Raw genomic sequence first — 13,468 nt, 5'->3', positions numbered from 1 at the left:
AAAGTTTTTTTCAATTAATAAAAACATTTTTTTTTTTTTTTTGTAAATTTGTTATAACCTGAAATTTTTAATGATATAGCTTGAAAGTCTAAATCTACTGTTATAGCTTGAAAATAGTACTATAATATATGACATATATGAAATTTACACTAGTTTTTAATACAATTGGCCATTATCTTAAATCCCAGCCCAATTCTGATTTCTCAACGGCCCAACTGAAATCAGCCAACCCATTCCGTGCAGCCCATTCCTATGCAATTTCAAAATTTCCCAGCCTACAACTATACAGCATACAATACAATCAGCAGCAATATAGCTACCCCACCCCTATACGTTCTTCTTCTTCTTCTTCTTTCACGTAGAAACGCGACCCAACTCGCGAACTCAGAAACCCCAAACCAAAATCGAAACCCAGAAACTCGCGACCCATCTGCAAATCGCGAGCAACAGTCCAACCATCCATCGAGAAATCCAGTGACCCGAGTCCAATCGTGTCGTCTTCCCTCTCTCTCCTTATCCTTTCGTACTCGAATCTTCCAGATGGAATAATTCTCCTTATATTTAGCATTGGCGTTTCTCTATGATTGTATTTAAATTCTGCTTTTGTTGTCTCCCCTTTCGATTTTGCTTCATGAATGTGTGTTGCACTTAGTTTGTTGTTGTTTAATGTCATTTGTTCCTAAGTCTGAGATTCTGAGTTAATTGACATGCTAAAGGTGTTTGTGATGTTATTCGTCTTTTAATTTTATCTTAGCAATTTCCTTCTCCCTTCCCTCACACCATTGTTGTGAACAGACTAAGTCTTAGCTTAGAGCATCTATTTGTGTTTTACTGGTTTTCGGTGAACCCTTTGTTATTTAACTGTTCTTTGTTTGCCGTTGAATCCAGCTGTATGAAGCATCCTGATTCAAAGATTTCTTCTTTCTCTTCCTCTAAATTTATCGATTGCTTTGATCTCGTTAAATTCCTTGCCTCAAGTCTTTTCCTTGATTCATGCATGCGATTCAGTATTTGTTAATCTTCCAGCAGGGGACAAAACCTTAAACTGGTTAACATGGAGTTTAAATGTATTTTAAGCATGTTTGTTGTTGTCCTAGTTTTGGGGTATTAAATGTTACTTAAGCGTGAGAGTTTCTTTCTTTTCCAGCATGTTTTGAATCAATATAATTAATTAGCTTTTCTTTATTTTCTTTTAAAATGCATGTGCTAGTTGGAATATATCTTATTGAATTTCTTTTCTCCTAGTTTGAAAATATATGTAAAGTTGATTATATTTTAGTAATTGTTTCCTATGTAAAATCACTTGTAGAACTAATCATTTCTTAACTATCTAAGATTTATTCTTTCTTTGCTGACTAGTTTTACTTTCTTTTGTTTATTGTGAGCAACTGTGGAGCATTCCATTTGGGGCCAGATCCTTTTCTTGCATCATTGATTGGGCCACTTAGGCCCAAAGTCATTCCCGCATCACCCTTTTCATTATCAAGTCCAGAATTGGAAATCAAACATTCGAATTTCAAATGGAAGGCAATATAAAAAGGCTGGAAAATCGAAATTATAGAATTCAAGAGTCAGAAAATGACCTGGTATTCAAGGATATACAGTGATATACAATAAGTGTATACGCTGTATATGGTGGCAAAAAGGGGTCAAAAGCCCTTCTTAAATTTCAGTTTTGCATTTGTGTTGTATTTGGGCCAAAGGTCCATATATTTTTAGTATTACTCTGCTAGTTTTAGGACAGGGAATTGGGCCAAAAGTCCACACTTAACTTTGGCAGATTTTTGTCAGTTTTAGGACAAGTTTAAGTGGATCAAAGGCCCAAAACAAAGTAGGCTCAAATATTGGTCCAGGCGAACAGAAAATCAGACTTGGGCCCAACACTTTCTCGCTTTTTATTTTATCCGTATTTCGTATTTGTTTAATTGTTTATTTGCTAGTTAATTCTAAGGTTCTTTTTCCTTAATTCAATTCCCCAAAAAGATGAGTTAACCATAACTGTTAAAATCAAATATGTTTATTTTCATTTTATTTTGACTTTAAAACATTTAGTATTTTCTACTTAAACAACATCCTTACTCCCTTTCCCCTAAAGAAAAAGTGAGTTCAAAAGTTGTTTACTTTCTCTATTTAAATATTAGTCAAATAGTTAATTATCGGATAACCGTGTGTTAGCGGGTATTTCGAGTGCTTTCAAACCCTTTCCTAAATGCTAATATGAACCTCGAACCCTTTAAATATTTTCAATTGATTTCTATTTTAATCTTTTGAAAAAATAGTTTTCTTAGTTTTTTTTTAAAATTAAGTGGCGACTCTTAAAAATCTGGCGTTTTCTCTCTCATTACGGAGGTACTCATAAAGTTTTTTGAGAAAAAAATTTGAATTTTTCGGGCGCCCAATCCATGGGCTAATACACACAAAAAATTGGGATATTCGAGTGATTCTTAAAAAAAGTCTTGTAAATATGGAAATTGGCGTTTAAAAATAGTGTAAGTAAAGTTGAAGATTCGCCAACTCATTACGAAAGTCCTCATAAAGTTTTTTGATAAAAAAATTTTGAGTGCTAGCTCCAGAGGACTGATCCATGGGCTAATACACACAAAAATTAGAGAATTTGGCGATCTTAAAAAATGGCTTATAAATGCGGAAATGGACGTAAAAAATTGGTGTGAGTATACGTGAAGGTTTCACAACTCATTACGGAGGTCCTCATAAAGTTTTTTGAGAAAATAATTTTAGGTGCTCCGGGTGCCAGATCCATGGGAACACATGAAAAATTGCGGAATTTGGGTGATTCTTAAAAAAATCTTGTAAATGCGGAAATGAGCATTAAAATGATGTGAATATACATGAAAGTTTCCCAACTTATTACGGAGGTCCTCATAAAGTTTTTTGATAAAAAAAAAATTAGGTACTCCAAGCGTCAGATCCATGAGCTAAGGACACACGAAAAATCAGAGAATTGGGGGGTTACTTAAAAAAAAGCTTGTAAATGCGAAAATGAGCGTTAAAAAATTGTGTGAGTATACGTGAAAGTTCCCCAATTTATTAAGGTAGCCCTCATAAAGTTTTTTGAGGAAAAAAAATTGGGTGCTCCAGGCGACAGATTCATTGGCTAATACACATGAAAAATTAGGGAATTTGGGTTATTCTTAAAAAAAAAAGGTTGTAAATGTGAAATGGGCGTTTATAAAATGGTGTGAGTATACATGAAGGTTCCCCAACACATTATGGAGGTCCACAATATTTTTTAGGAAAAAAAATTGTGTGCTCCTGGCGCCAGATCCTTGGACTAATACACATAAAAAATCGAGAAATTTAGGCGATTCTAAAAAGAGGGCTTGTAAATGCAACAATGGGTGTTAAAAAATTGATGTGAGTATACGTAAAGGTTTCCTAACTCATTACAGAAGTCCACATAAAGTTTTTTGAGGAAAAAAATTTGGGTGCTCCAGGCGCCAGATCCATGGGCTAATACACACAAAAAATTTGAGAATTTGGGCAATTCTTAAAAAATGGTTTGTAAATGCGTAAAAATGTGAGTTAAAAAAATGATGTTAGTTTGTGTGAATGTTCCCCAACTCATTACGGAGTTCCTCATAAAAGTTTTTGAGAATTATTTTTTGGGTGCTACGGGTGTCAAATCCATGGGGTAAGACATACAAAAAATCACGAAATTTGGGCGAATCTTAAAAAAAGTCTTGTAAATACGAAAATAAACGTTCAAAAAATGGTGTGAGTGAAGGTTCCCCAACTCATTACGGAGGTCCTCATAAAGTTTTTTGAAAAAAAAATTATGGGTGCTCCGGGCGTCAGATCCATGGGCTAATACATATGAAAAAAATCGAAGAATTAGAGCGATTCGTAATAAAAGGGGATTGTAAATGCGAAAATGGGCATTAAAAAAATGGTGTGAGTAGTGAAGGTTCCCAACTCATTACAGAGGTCCTCTTAAAAATTTTTGAGAAATTTTTTTTTTGATGCTCCGGGTGTTAGATTCATGGGCTAATACACAAAAAAAATCAGAGAATTTGAGTTATGCTTAAAAATGGGCTTGTAAATGCAGAAATGGGCGTTAAAAAATGGTGTGAGTATACGTGAAGGTTCCCCAACTCATTACGGAGGTCCTCACAAAGTTTTTTGAGAAATTTATTTTTGGGTGCTCCAGGCAGCAGATCCAGAAAAATCGGGGAATTTGGGCGATTATTAAAAAAAGACTTGTAAAAGCAGAAATGAGTGTTAAAAAAATGGTGTGAGTATACGTGAATGTTTTCAACTCATTATAGAGGTTCTAATAATGTTTTTTCGGAAAAAAAATTGGGTGCTCCGGACACTAGATCCATGAGCTAATACACACGAAAAATTGGAAAATTTGAGCGATTCTTATAAAGTGCATGTAAATGCGGAAATGAGCGTTAAAAATTGTGTGAGTGTACGTAAGGTTCCCTAATTCATTACGGAGGTCCTAATAGTGCTTTTTGAGAAAAAACAATTAGGTGCTATGGGTGTCAGATCCATGGGCAAATACACACAAAAAATCGAGGAATTTGGGTGATTCTTAAAAAAATGCTTGTAAATGCAATGATGTGAGTATACGTGAAGGTCCCCAAGTCATAACGGAGGTCCTCATAAAGTTTTTTGATAAAAAAATTTTGGGTGCTCCGAACATCAGATTCATTAGCTAATACACACGAAAAATTGGGGAATTTGGGCGATTTTTAAAAATGGGATTGTACACATGAAAAATCTAGAAATTTACGTAATTCCTAAAAAATCAATGGACTAATAGACACTAAAAATCAAGAAATTTCCTTAATTTTTAAAAAAGGGTTTGTAAATGTGGAAATAAGCGTTAAAAATGATGTGAGTATAAGTGGTGATTCCCCAATTCATTACTTATGTCCTTATAAAGTTTTTTCAGAATTTTTTTTGGGTGTTTAGAGGCGCCAGATCCATGGATGATAATACACAAAAAAATGAGAAATTTGTGTAATTCCTAAAAAGGGCTTGTAAATGCGAAAATAGATGATGATAAATGGTACGAGTATACGTGGTGGTTTCCAACCTCATTACAGAGGTCCTCATAAAGTTCTTTCGGAAAGAAATTTAGGGTGCTCCAAGGCGCTAGATCCATGGGCTAATATAGATGAAAAATCAAGGAATTTGCGTAATTTCTAAAATGGGCATGTATGCGGAAATAGCCGTTAAAAATGGTATGAGTATTCGTGGTGATTCTCGAACTCTTTACGGAGGTCCTCATGAAAATTTTTCCGGAAAAAAATTTAGGTGCTCCGATGCTCCAGATCCATGAGAACACACAAAAAAATTTAGGAATTTGCTTAATTTCTAAAATGGCCTTAAATGCGGAAATAGGTGTTTAAAAATGGTGTAATATATGTGGTGATTCCCCAACTCATTACCTAGGTCCTCATAAAGTTTTTTCAAAATACAAATTTGGGTGCTCTGATGCACAAGATCCATGAGTCAATACATACGAAAAATCGAGAAATTTGCGTAATTCCTAAGAAAGGATCGGCAAATGCGGAATTAGGCATTTAAAAAATTATTTCAATATACTTGGTGGTTCTCAAATTGATTACGGAGATCCTCATAAAGTTTTTTTCAGAAAAAAGTTTTGTGTGCTCAGAGGCACCAGATCAATGGGCTTAATTAATACACATGAAAAATCAAGGAATTTGCGTAATTTCTAAAAAAATTGCATGTAAATGCAGAAATAGGCGTTGAAAAAATTGTATGAGTATACGTGGTGGTTCCTAACTCATTATAAAGGTTCTTATAAAGTCTTTTCATAAAAAAATGTTGGTGCTCTGAGGCTCCAAATCAATAGGTTAAAACCAACAAAAAATCGAGAAATTTGAGTAATTCCTAAAAAATGGCCTGTAAATGCGGAAATAAGCGTTTTAAAAATGGTATGAGTATACGTGGTGGTTCCCCAGCTCATTACTTAGGTCCTCATAAAGATTTTTCAGGAAAAAAATGAGGGTGCTCTGAGGTGCCAGATCCATCGGCTAATAAACACATAAATTCAATGAATTTGTGTAATTCTTAAAAAAAGGCTTGTAAATACAGAAATAGGCATTAAATAATGATGTGAGAATACGTGGCGGTTCCCAACTCATTACGGAGGTCCTCATAAAGTTTTTTCAGAAAAAAATTTGGGTGTTTGGAGGTGCCAGATCCATCAGCTTATACACACGAAAAATTGAGAAATTTGTGTAATTCCTAAAAAAGGGAATGTAAATGCAAAAATAGCGATAAAATTGTGTGAGTATACGTGGTGGTTCCAAAACTCATTACAGAGGTTCTCATAAGGTTTTTTTCAAAAAAATAATTGGGTGCTCTGAGGTGTCATATCTATGGGATAATACACACAAAAATCTAGAAATTTGTGTAATTTCTAAAAAAGTGTCTGTAAATGCGAAAATATGCGTTAAAATGATGGTGTGGGTATATGTGTTGGTTCTCAACTCATTATAGAGGTCCTCATAAAGGCTTTTCATAAAAAAGTTTGGGTGCTCCGAGATGCCAAACCCATGAGCTAATACAAACGAAAAATTGAGAAATTTTTGGAATTTCTAAGAAAAGGCCGTTAAATGCGGAAATAAGCGTTAAAAATTGTGTGAGTATACATGGTGGTTTCCCAACTCATTACAGAGGTCTTCATACATTTTTTTCAGAAAAAAATTGAGTGCTTCGATGTGCCAGATCCATGGATAATACACACAAAAAGTTGAGGAATTTGCATAATTCCTAAAAAAAGTCCTGTAAATGCAGAAATAGAGGTTAAAAAATTGCGTGAGTATACATGTTGGTTCTCAACTCATTACGGAGGTCCTCAAAAAAAATTTCAGAAAAATTGTTTGGATGCTCGGATGTGCCAGATCCATGGGCTAATACACACGAAAAATCAAGGAATTTGTGTAATTCTTAAAAAGGGCATGTAAATGCTGAAATAGATGTTAAAAATGGTGTGAGTATACGTGGTGGTTCCCCAACTCATCATATTTTTCAAAAAAAAAATTTGGGTTCTCTGAGGCGCCAGATCCACAGGCTAATAATACACACTGAAAAATTGAGGAATTCACATTCCTAAAAAAGACCTGTAAATACGAAAATAGGCGATAAAAATTGTGTGAGTATTCATATGAGTTCCCAAACTCATCACGGAGGTTCTCATAAAGTTTTTTCAGAAAAAAATTTGGGTGCTTTGAGGCGTTAGACCCATGGCTAATACACACAAAAAATTGAAAAATTTGCATAATTCATAAAAAAAAAGCTTGTAAATGCGAAAATATGCATTAAAAATAGTGTAAGTATATGTGGTGGTTCCCCAACTCATTTTGGAGGTCCTCGTAAAGTATTATTAGAAAAATATTTGGGTGCTTTGAGACGCCATATCTATGGGCTTATACACACGAAAAATTGAGGAATTTGCATAATTCCTAAAAAAAGCATGTCAATGCGGAAATAGACGTTAAAAATGGTGTGAGTATACGTGGTGGTTCCCCAATTCATCACGGAGATCATCATAAAGTTTTTTCAGAATTTTTTTTTGGGTTCTTTGAGGTGCCAGATCCATATGCTAATACACACGGAAAAATCAAGGAATTCACATAATTCTTTAAAAAAAAGGTATGTAAATGCGAAAATAGGCGTTAAAAAATTGTGTGAGTATTAATGGTAGTTCCCAAATTCATCATGGAGGTTCTCATAAAGATTTTCAGAAAAAAATTTGGGTGCTCCGAGGCCCATGGGCTAATACACACGAAAATTGAGAAATTTGCATGATTCATAAAATATGGCTTGTAAATATGGAAATAGGCGTTAAAAATGGTGTAAGTATATGTGGTGGTTCCCAACTCATTTTGGAGGTCCTCGTAAAGATTTTTCAGAAAAAAAAATGGTTGCTCCAAAGCGCCATATCCATGGGCTAATACACACAAAAAACCAAGAAAGTCGCGTAATTCCTAAAAATTGGCTCGTAAACACGAAAATATTCCTTAAAAGATGGTGGGACTATACATAATGCTTCCCAACTCATTACGGAGGTCATCATAAAAAAGTTTCAGAATTTTTTTTGGGTGCTCTAAGGCGCAAAATCCATGGGCTAATACACATGGAATAACAAGAAAGTCACATAATTTCTAAAAATTAGCTCGTAAAAGCAAAAATATGTCTTAAAATGGTGGGACAATATGTAATGCTTCCCAACTCATTACGGAGGTCTTCATAATTTTTTTTTTCAGAAATATGTTTTGGGTGCTCCAAGGTGCCAGATGTTTAGGCTATTACTCACGAAAAACTGAGAAAATCGCCTAATACTTATAAATTGGCCCGTAAATGCCCAAAAATCACTCTAAAAATTATGAGATTGTACGTACTGTTCTTCTAACTACCTACGGAGGGTTCCGTAAAGGTTTCACAAAGAAATTGTCCGATAGCCATATTATCAAATATTCATGGGCTGACACACACGAAAAACTAAGAAAATCATCTTAATACTCTAAATTGGACCCTAAATGCCCAAAATGAACTCTAAAATTTGTGAGACTATACGCAGTGCTCCCTCAACTCCGTATGGAGGGCTCTGTAAAGGTCTGCAGAGAAATCGTATGAAAACCATATCACCAAAATATTCATAGGCTAACACAAACAAAATATTGAAAAAATCACCTAATTCTTGTAAATTGGCCCCTAAATATCCAAATGGACTCTAAAAATTGTGAGACTGTATGGACTACTACCCCTAACTCCCTATATATGGAGGATTTCGTAAAGGTATTGCAAAGAAATCGTCCACAAGCGATATCACCAAAATATTTATGGGCTAAAAAACACGAGAAATTGAGAAAATCACCTAGTTCCTGTAAAGTGACCCCTAAATGCCCAAATATTTCCCAAAACGGTGAGGCTTCATATACTGCTCCTCCAACTACTAAGGGTTTTGGCTCTTCTTTGTCTACCTGACTTGGCTATAAGAAGCTAAAGTAATGACTATATATATATATATTTCCTTTCACTATTTTTTAATTTTAAAAAATATTTATATAAATAAACACTCTTATCATATTTACTATTTTTTACTAAAGTTTGAAACAATTACATATCATTTCACTAATTAATAATTTCATACAGAATTTCAAATCAAATACACCTAGATTATATTGATTCTAAATACTCTCTGAAATACAAATACCTTGGAAGCTAGCGAGAGAGGAAAAGGGGTGAGCGAGAGAGGAGAGAGGCGAGATTCCATATACATGTGAATCACACTAGATAAATGCATCTATGATACATAGGAAGAGAGGGGAGCGAGAGAGGAAGAAAGGGGAGCAAGAGATGAGAGATGTGAGCGAGAGAGTCAATGTATATATCCTAGATACATGTGAATCCATAACTAAATGTTATTTAACGACTTTTGAAAGTCACCAATAAATAGTGTTTTTTTGTAGCGAACATTCGCTACTACACTAAACAAAAATCTTATTATATATTTATTTTAGTAGAATCCTTGCTACAAGTTAAAATGCTACTTAATTATAGTCAAAGCGTGTTCATAGAAAATGACATTCATATTTAAAACAAACCAAAGAAAAAACAATAGCAACACGCATACTTAAATTAAAACGAAGGGAGTACAGATTAAATGAAAGAACATGAAAATTAAAACCTAAAATTTAGCAAAATCCATGATATCTTGATCACATGCAAGTTTATCCATATACTTTTCCTCCAAATCCATTTGCACAACAATTTCAGTCTCACATTCAGTATCATACAACCAAAAAACTTGGCTATGTCTTGACCCAAAGTGCATCAAACTTGGTTCTCCCCAACCAAAATCAGTTTTTTGTAAACTTGAGCACGTAAAATTCACAACTTCATTGTCTCCTCCCCATTCTAATCCGGCATAACTATCCTTGTATAAGTCAATAACCAAAGAAACTATTTCATCCGGAGTAGCTTTGACACATTTACTGATAATCACTTGAACTGACTCTTTTATTAGTTTTACAATGTGATGCAACGACTCCATTTTTGTTTCATCGTCGTGTTCAAATTTTATTGGAATTTCGATAATAAGATTCCCAAAAGAGTTAGCAATTTCAGGAAAAGTTGCTACCTTACCACGCAAGTTAAGTGGAAATGACATTACAGACCGTTTCAAATGTGAAGTACTTCCTGTGGAATGGATAAGTGACCTCCATAAAAGTGTTGTAATCATCTCAACTCGCGAAGGTTTGAAACCCAAACCTTCCCATAAAGGTGTGCTCGACACCTCTCTATTGTCCCCATGTTTTTTGTTTGGTTAAGGACACATGGAATAAGGTAAATTTAATGGCAAAGATATAATTGATCAAGGTAAGTCCTAACCATGATTTAGATAATCATGAATACAGTGTATTTAAATTTAAATAGCTACAACGCAAATCTACCCATCAAATTAATAAAGACTTGCTTTCTCTTTTTTATTCATTTGGTGAATCAAAACACCTCCTATAATCTTGTGCTATATTATAGTATTCTTTCTTCTATTTTATGTGATACGTTTTTCTCTTTACTTCATTGCAAAAAAAGAATATCATTCTATTATAATTAAAAATAGTTTAATTTTAAAATTCTCCTTTTATTCTTAATGAAATGATATGCAACTAAATAAATCTCTAAAAATTATTTTAGACAACAAATTTTCAGAATCTTTCTTTCTTTTTTGAATATTGTGTCAAATAAAACGTGTCAAAAAGGAACGAAGAAAGTATTTTTCCACACATTTATCATTGCTTTCTCCATTTGCTTAGTTGTTGTCTCCTCACCGACGCTACCAACCAATTACAACAATGTTTTACAAGCCTTTTAAACGTTTGCTCCCTAATAATTGTAAGAGGAAAATCTTAAGGGGTTCCAAAAAAAAAAAAAAGGATAACAATATTAAGATAAAATACAGAATAAATAATCAGGAGTATTAGTTAGCTCTGAAATTATCATCATATCTATATTACCTTAAAATCATAAACTCCTAACTTGAATGTTAAATTACTATAATATTTTTAACTTAGGTTGTGACTTTTTTGATAAGTTGTGACTTTTTCGAATGGTTGTGATTTTTTGATCAATTGTGACTTTTTCAGTAAGTTGTGATTTTTTCAACAAGTTGTGACTTTTCCAATAAGTTGTGACTTTTCCAAAGGGTTATGACTTCTCGAAAAGGTCATGACTTTCCAGATAAGACACAAAAAACATTTGTTCATACTACCTTTTGTTGACTATAAATAGAGGGTCTTCCTCTCATTTTTCAACCACAATTTTTTTAATCTTCTACTCTTCTTCTTTTTGCATTTTAATTTTTTTTTTTGTGATTTATTGTCGTTGAGTGAGTTCGAAGATTAGCGGATATGAGGTACCACTATTCTGATGAAGTAAGTTGTTCTATCCTAAGAGGGTATATTCCATAACCTCGAGTACTTGAGGAAAATAATTCTGATAAAATAATAATAATTTTTTTGCTTAATATATACATTAGTATGTAATGTTCCAATATATGAAGTTAACATGATGTAGTCTAAATTCATTTTTTTTTAACAATTTCTCTTGTGATGTAGATATATGCTTCTGAATATCTTTTCCAAAATTTAGAGAATTGTCACGATTTGTTTTTGATGCTAAAAAAAAAGAATGACTTTATTTATCAATGTTACTTATGTGATTTAGACTCTCATGAAGTTTGTTTCAAACTAGTAATTACTATATAAACATTGCCCTTTTGTTTTACTTATTTACTATTTCTTAAAATTTCAGTATTTTAGACAAAGAAAAGTTCATATGACTTGTAATAACGCCAGTTGAAGTTTGTATTAGTTTAATTTTTATTATTTCTTTAATAGTTAATTTTATGAGAAAAATATTTTCATTAATGCAAATATATATTTATATTTGGATAGGTATTTGTATTTAAATTAAAGTATTATATATGTCACATGTATTATCAAGTTAACAAGATCTTCTAACTTCAAAATATATTATTTTAAAATGTTCCCAGTTTTTTTTTTAAAAAAACTCAGAACAACCAATATGAAAATATGTGAGTATATAAAATGTAGTTGTTCTCTTCACATGTTCATATGACATCTAAAGAATTTAACGTGGAATACACATGCAAAGCACATCTGGTTAGATGACAAGAAAAATACAAAGCAAATATTGCCTATAAGGTAATATTAGTGAGATAAAACTAATTACATGATTAACCTCATCAAATTGAAAAAAATATATACATTATTGCATATAACTAATAATTTTTTTCATTGACCATCTTCATAGGTTTGCGTGAATAAGAAATATATATGACGATCCACGTCGAACATTCACACAAAAATCTGCAATATTATTTTTTGCTAAGCTTGTTATTCAAATCTTCACTTAAATAAGCAATACTATTTACTATAACATATATTTTTGGAATTAGTAATCACGTGCAACGCACGTGTCAAAAAATTAGTATTATTATAAGTGGGAAGCTCCAGAGTGAAAAGTTGAATTACCATTTTGCCCCTCTACTAAATTAAAATTTTATTAAATATAAATATTTTAATTACATAATGGTAGAATTTGAAGTTCTTAACCCTTTAATAATTAAATTATCATTTTCTTGATAAATGAGTACATTGATATTGCTTTAAATCGTAATCGTAAATCTCATAATGGAAGAATTTGAAAGGCTATGAGAGTAAATTTAATACATGTGTAGTATTAAACAGTGACCAGTTTTATGTTGATATGTTGTCTCTAACAATAACAAAATTTTCTTTTCAAAGCATGGGGACTTTCTTTGCAATATCCTCAACTTTTCGTTCTTGCTTTCTTTCTCCATTATAGAATTTTTTCTTCCATGAAGCATTTAGAATTGTATGGGTGTTGGACTTGAAGTATAGATACCAATTTAAGGTATATGTAGAAATTTTCTTTAGTTACCAAACTAAATTTTGCAGGTTCATTTCAAATGTCTAATCATTTGACATACAATAAAGAAGTTATTTGAATACATTGATTGTTCATTTATTTTAATTTTTTTTTTGAATAGCTTGTGATATTGATTAAAATGTGATTTTGACAGTAATTTATACCTTTCACAGGACACACGTGCAAAGCACGTGTCCAGGACTAGTATATTTTATAAGAGTGATGCTAAATGGCCAGAAATTTAAAAAAGTCTATAATATCCTTTTTATTTTAAAATAAACTGTTTTTTTTAATTAAAAGATATTAAAGTTAAAATGGTAAAAAATGTTCAAAAAGGTAAAATAACATAGTGTGAAATATGTTATTTTATCATTCTGGCTAAATTCTGACCAAAAGAATTTTTCCATTTTATAATGATGAAATATAAATTATTCATTTACATAGTAATATAATTAATTATCTCATAAAATATCTCAATTATTTATTTTAG

General features: G+C 32.3%; 1 protein-coding gene across 3 annotated transcripts in view; it reads right to left on the bottom strand.

Moving 5' to 3' along the window:
• Positions 1-13,468, bottom strand: part of LOC125868052 (2-alkenal reductase (NADP(+)-dependent)-like) — a 167,387-nt gene that overhangs the window by 45,617 nt on the left and 108,302 nt on the right. The window lies entirely within an intron of this gene.

The sequence above is a fragment of the Solanum stenotomum genome, chromosome 6 (genome assembly GCF_019186545.1).
Source record: "Solanum stenotomum isolate F172 chromosome 6, ASM1918654v1, whole genome shotgun sequence".
Taxonomy (NCBI): domain Eukaryota; kingdom Viridiplantae; phylum Streptophyta; class Magnoliopsida; order Solanales; family Solanaceae; genus Solanum; species Solanum stenotomum.
The sequence above is the reverse complement of the archived record's forward strand: the minus strand, read 5'-3'. Positions and strand labels throughout refer to the sequence as shown.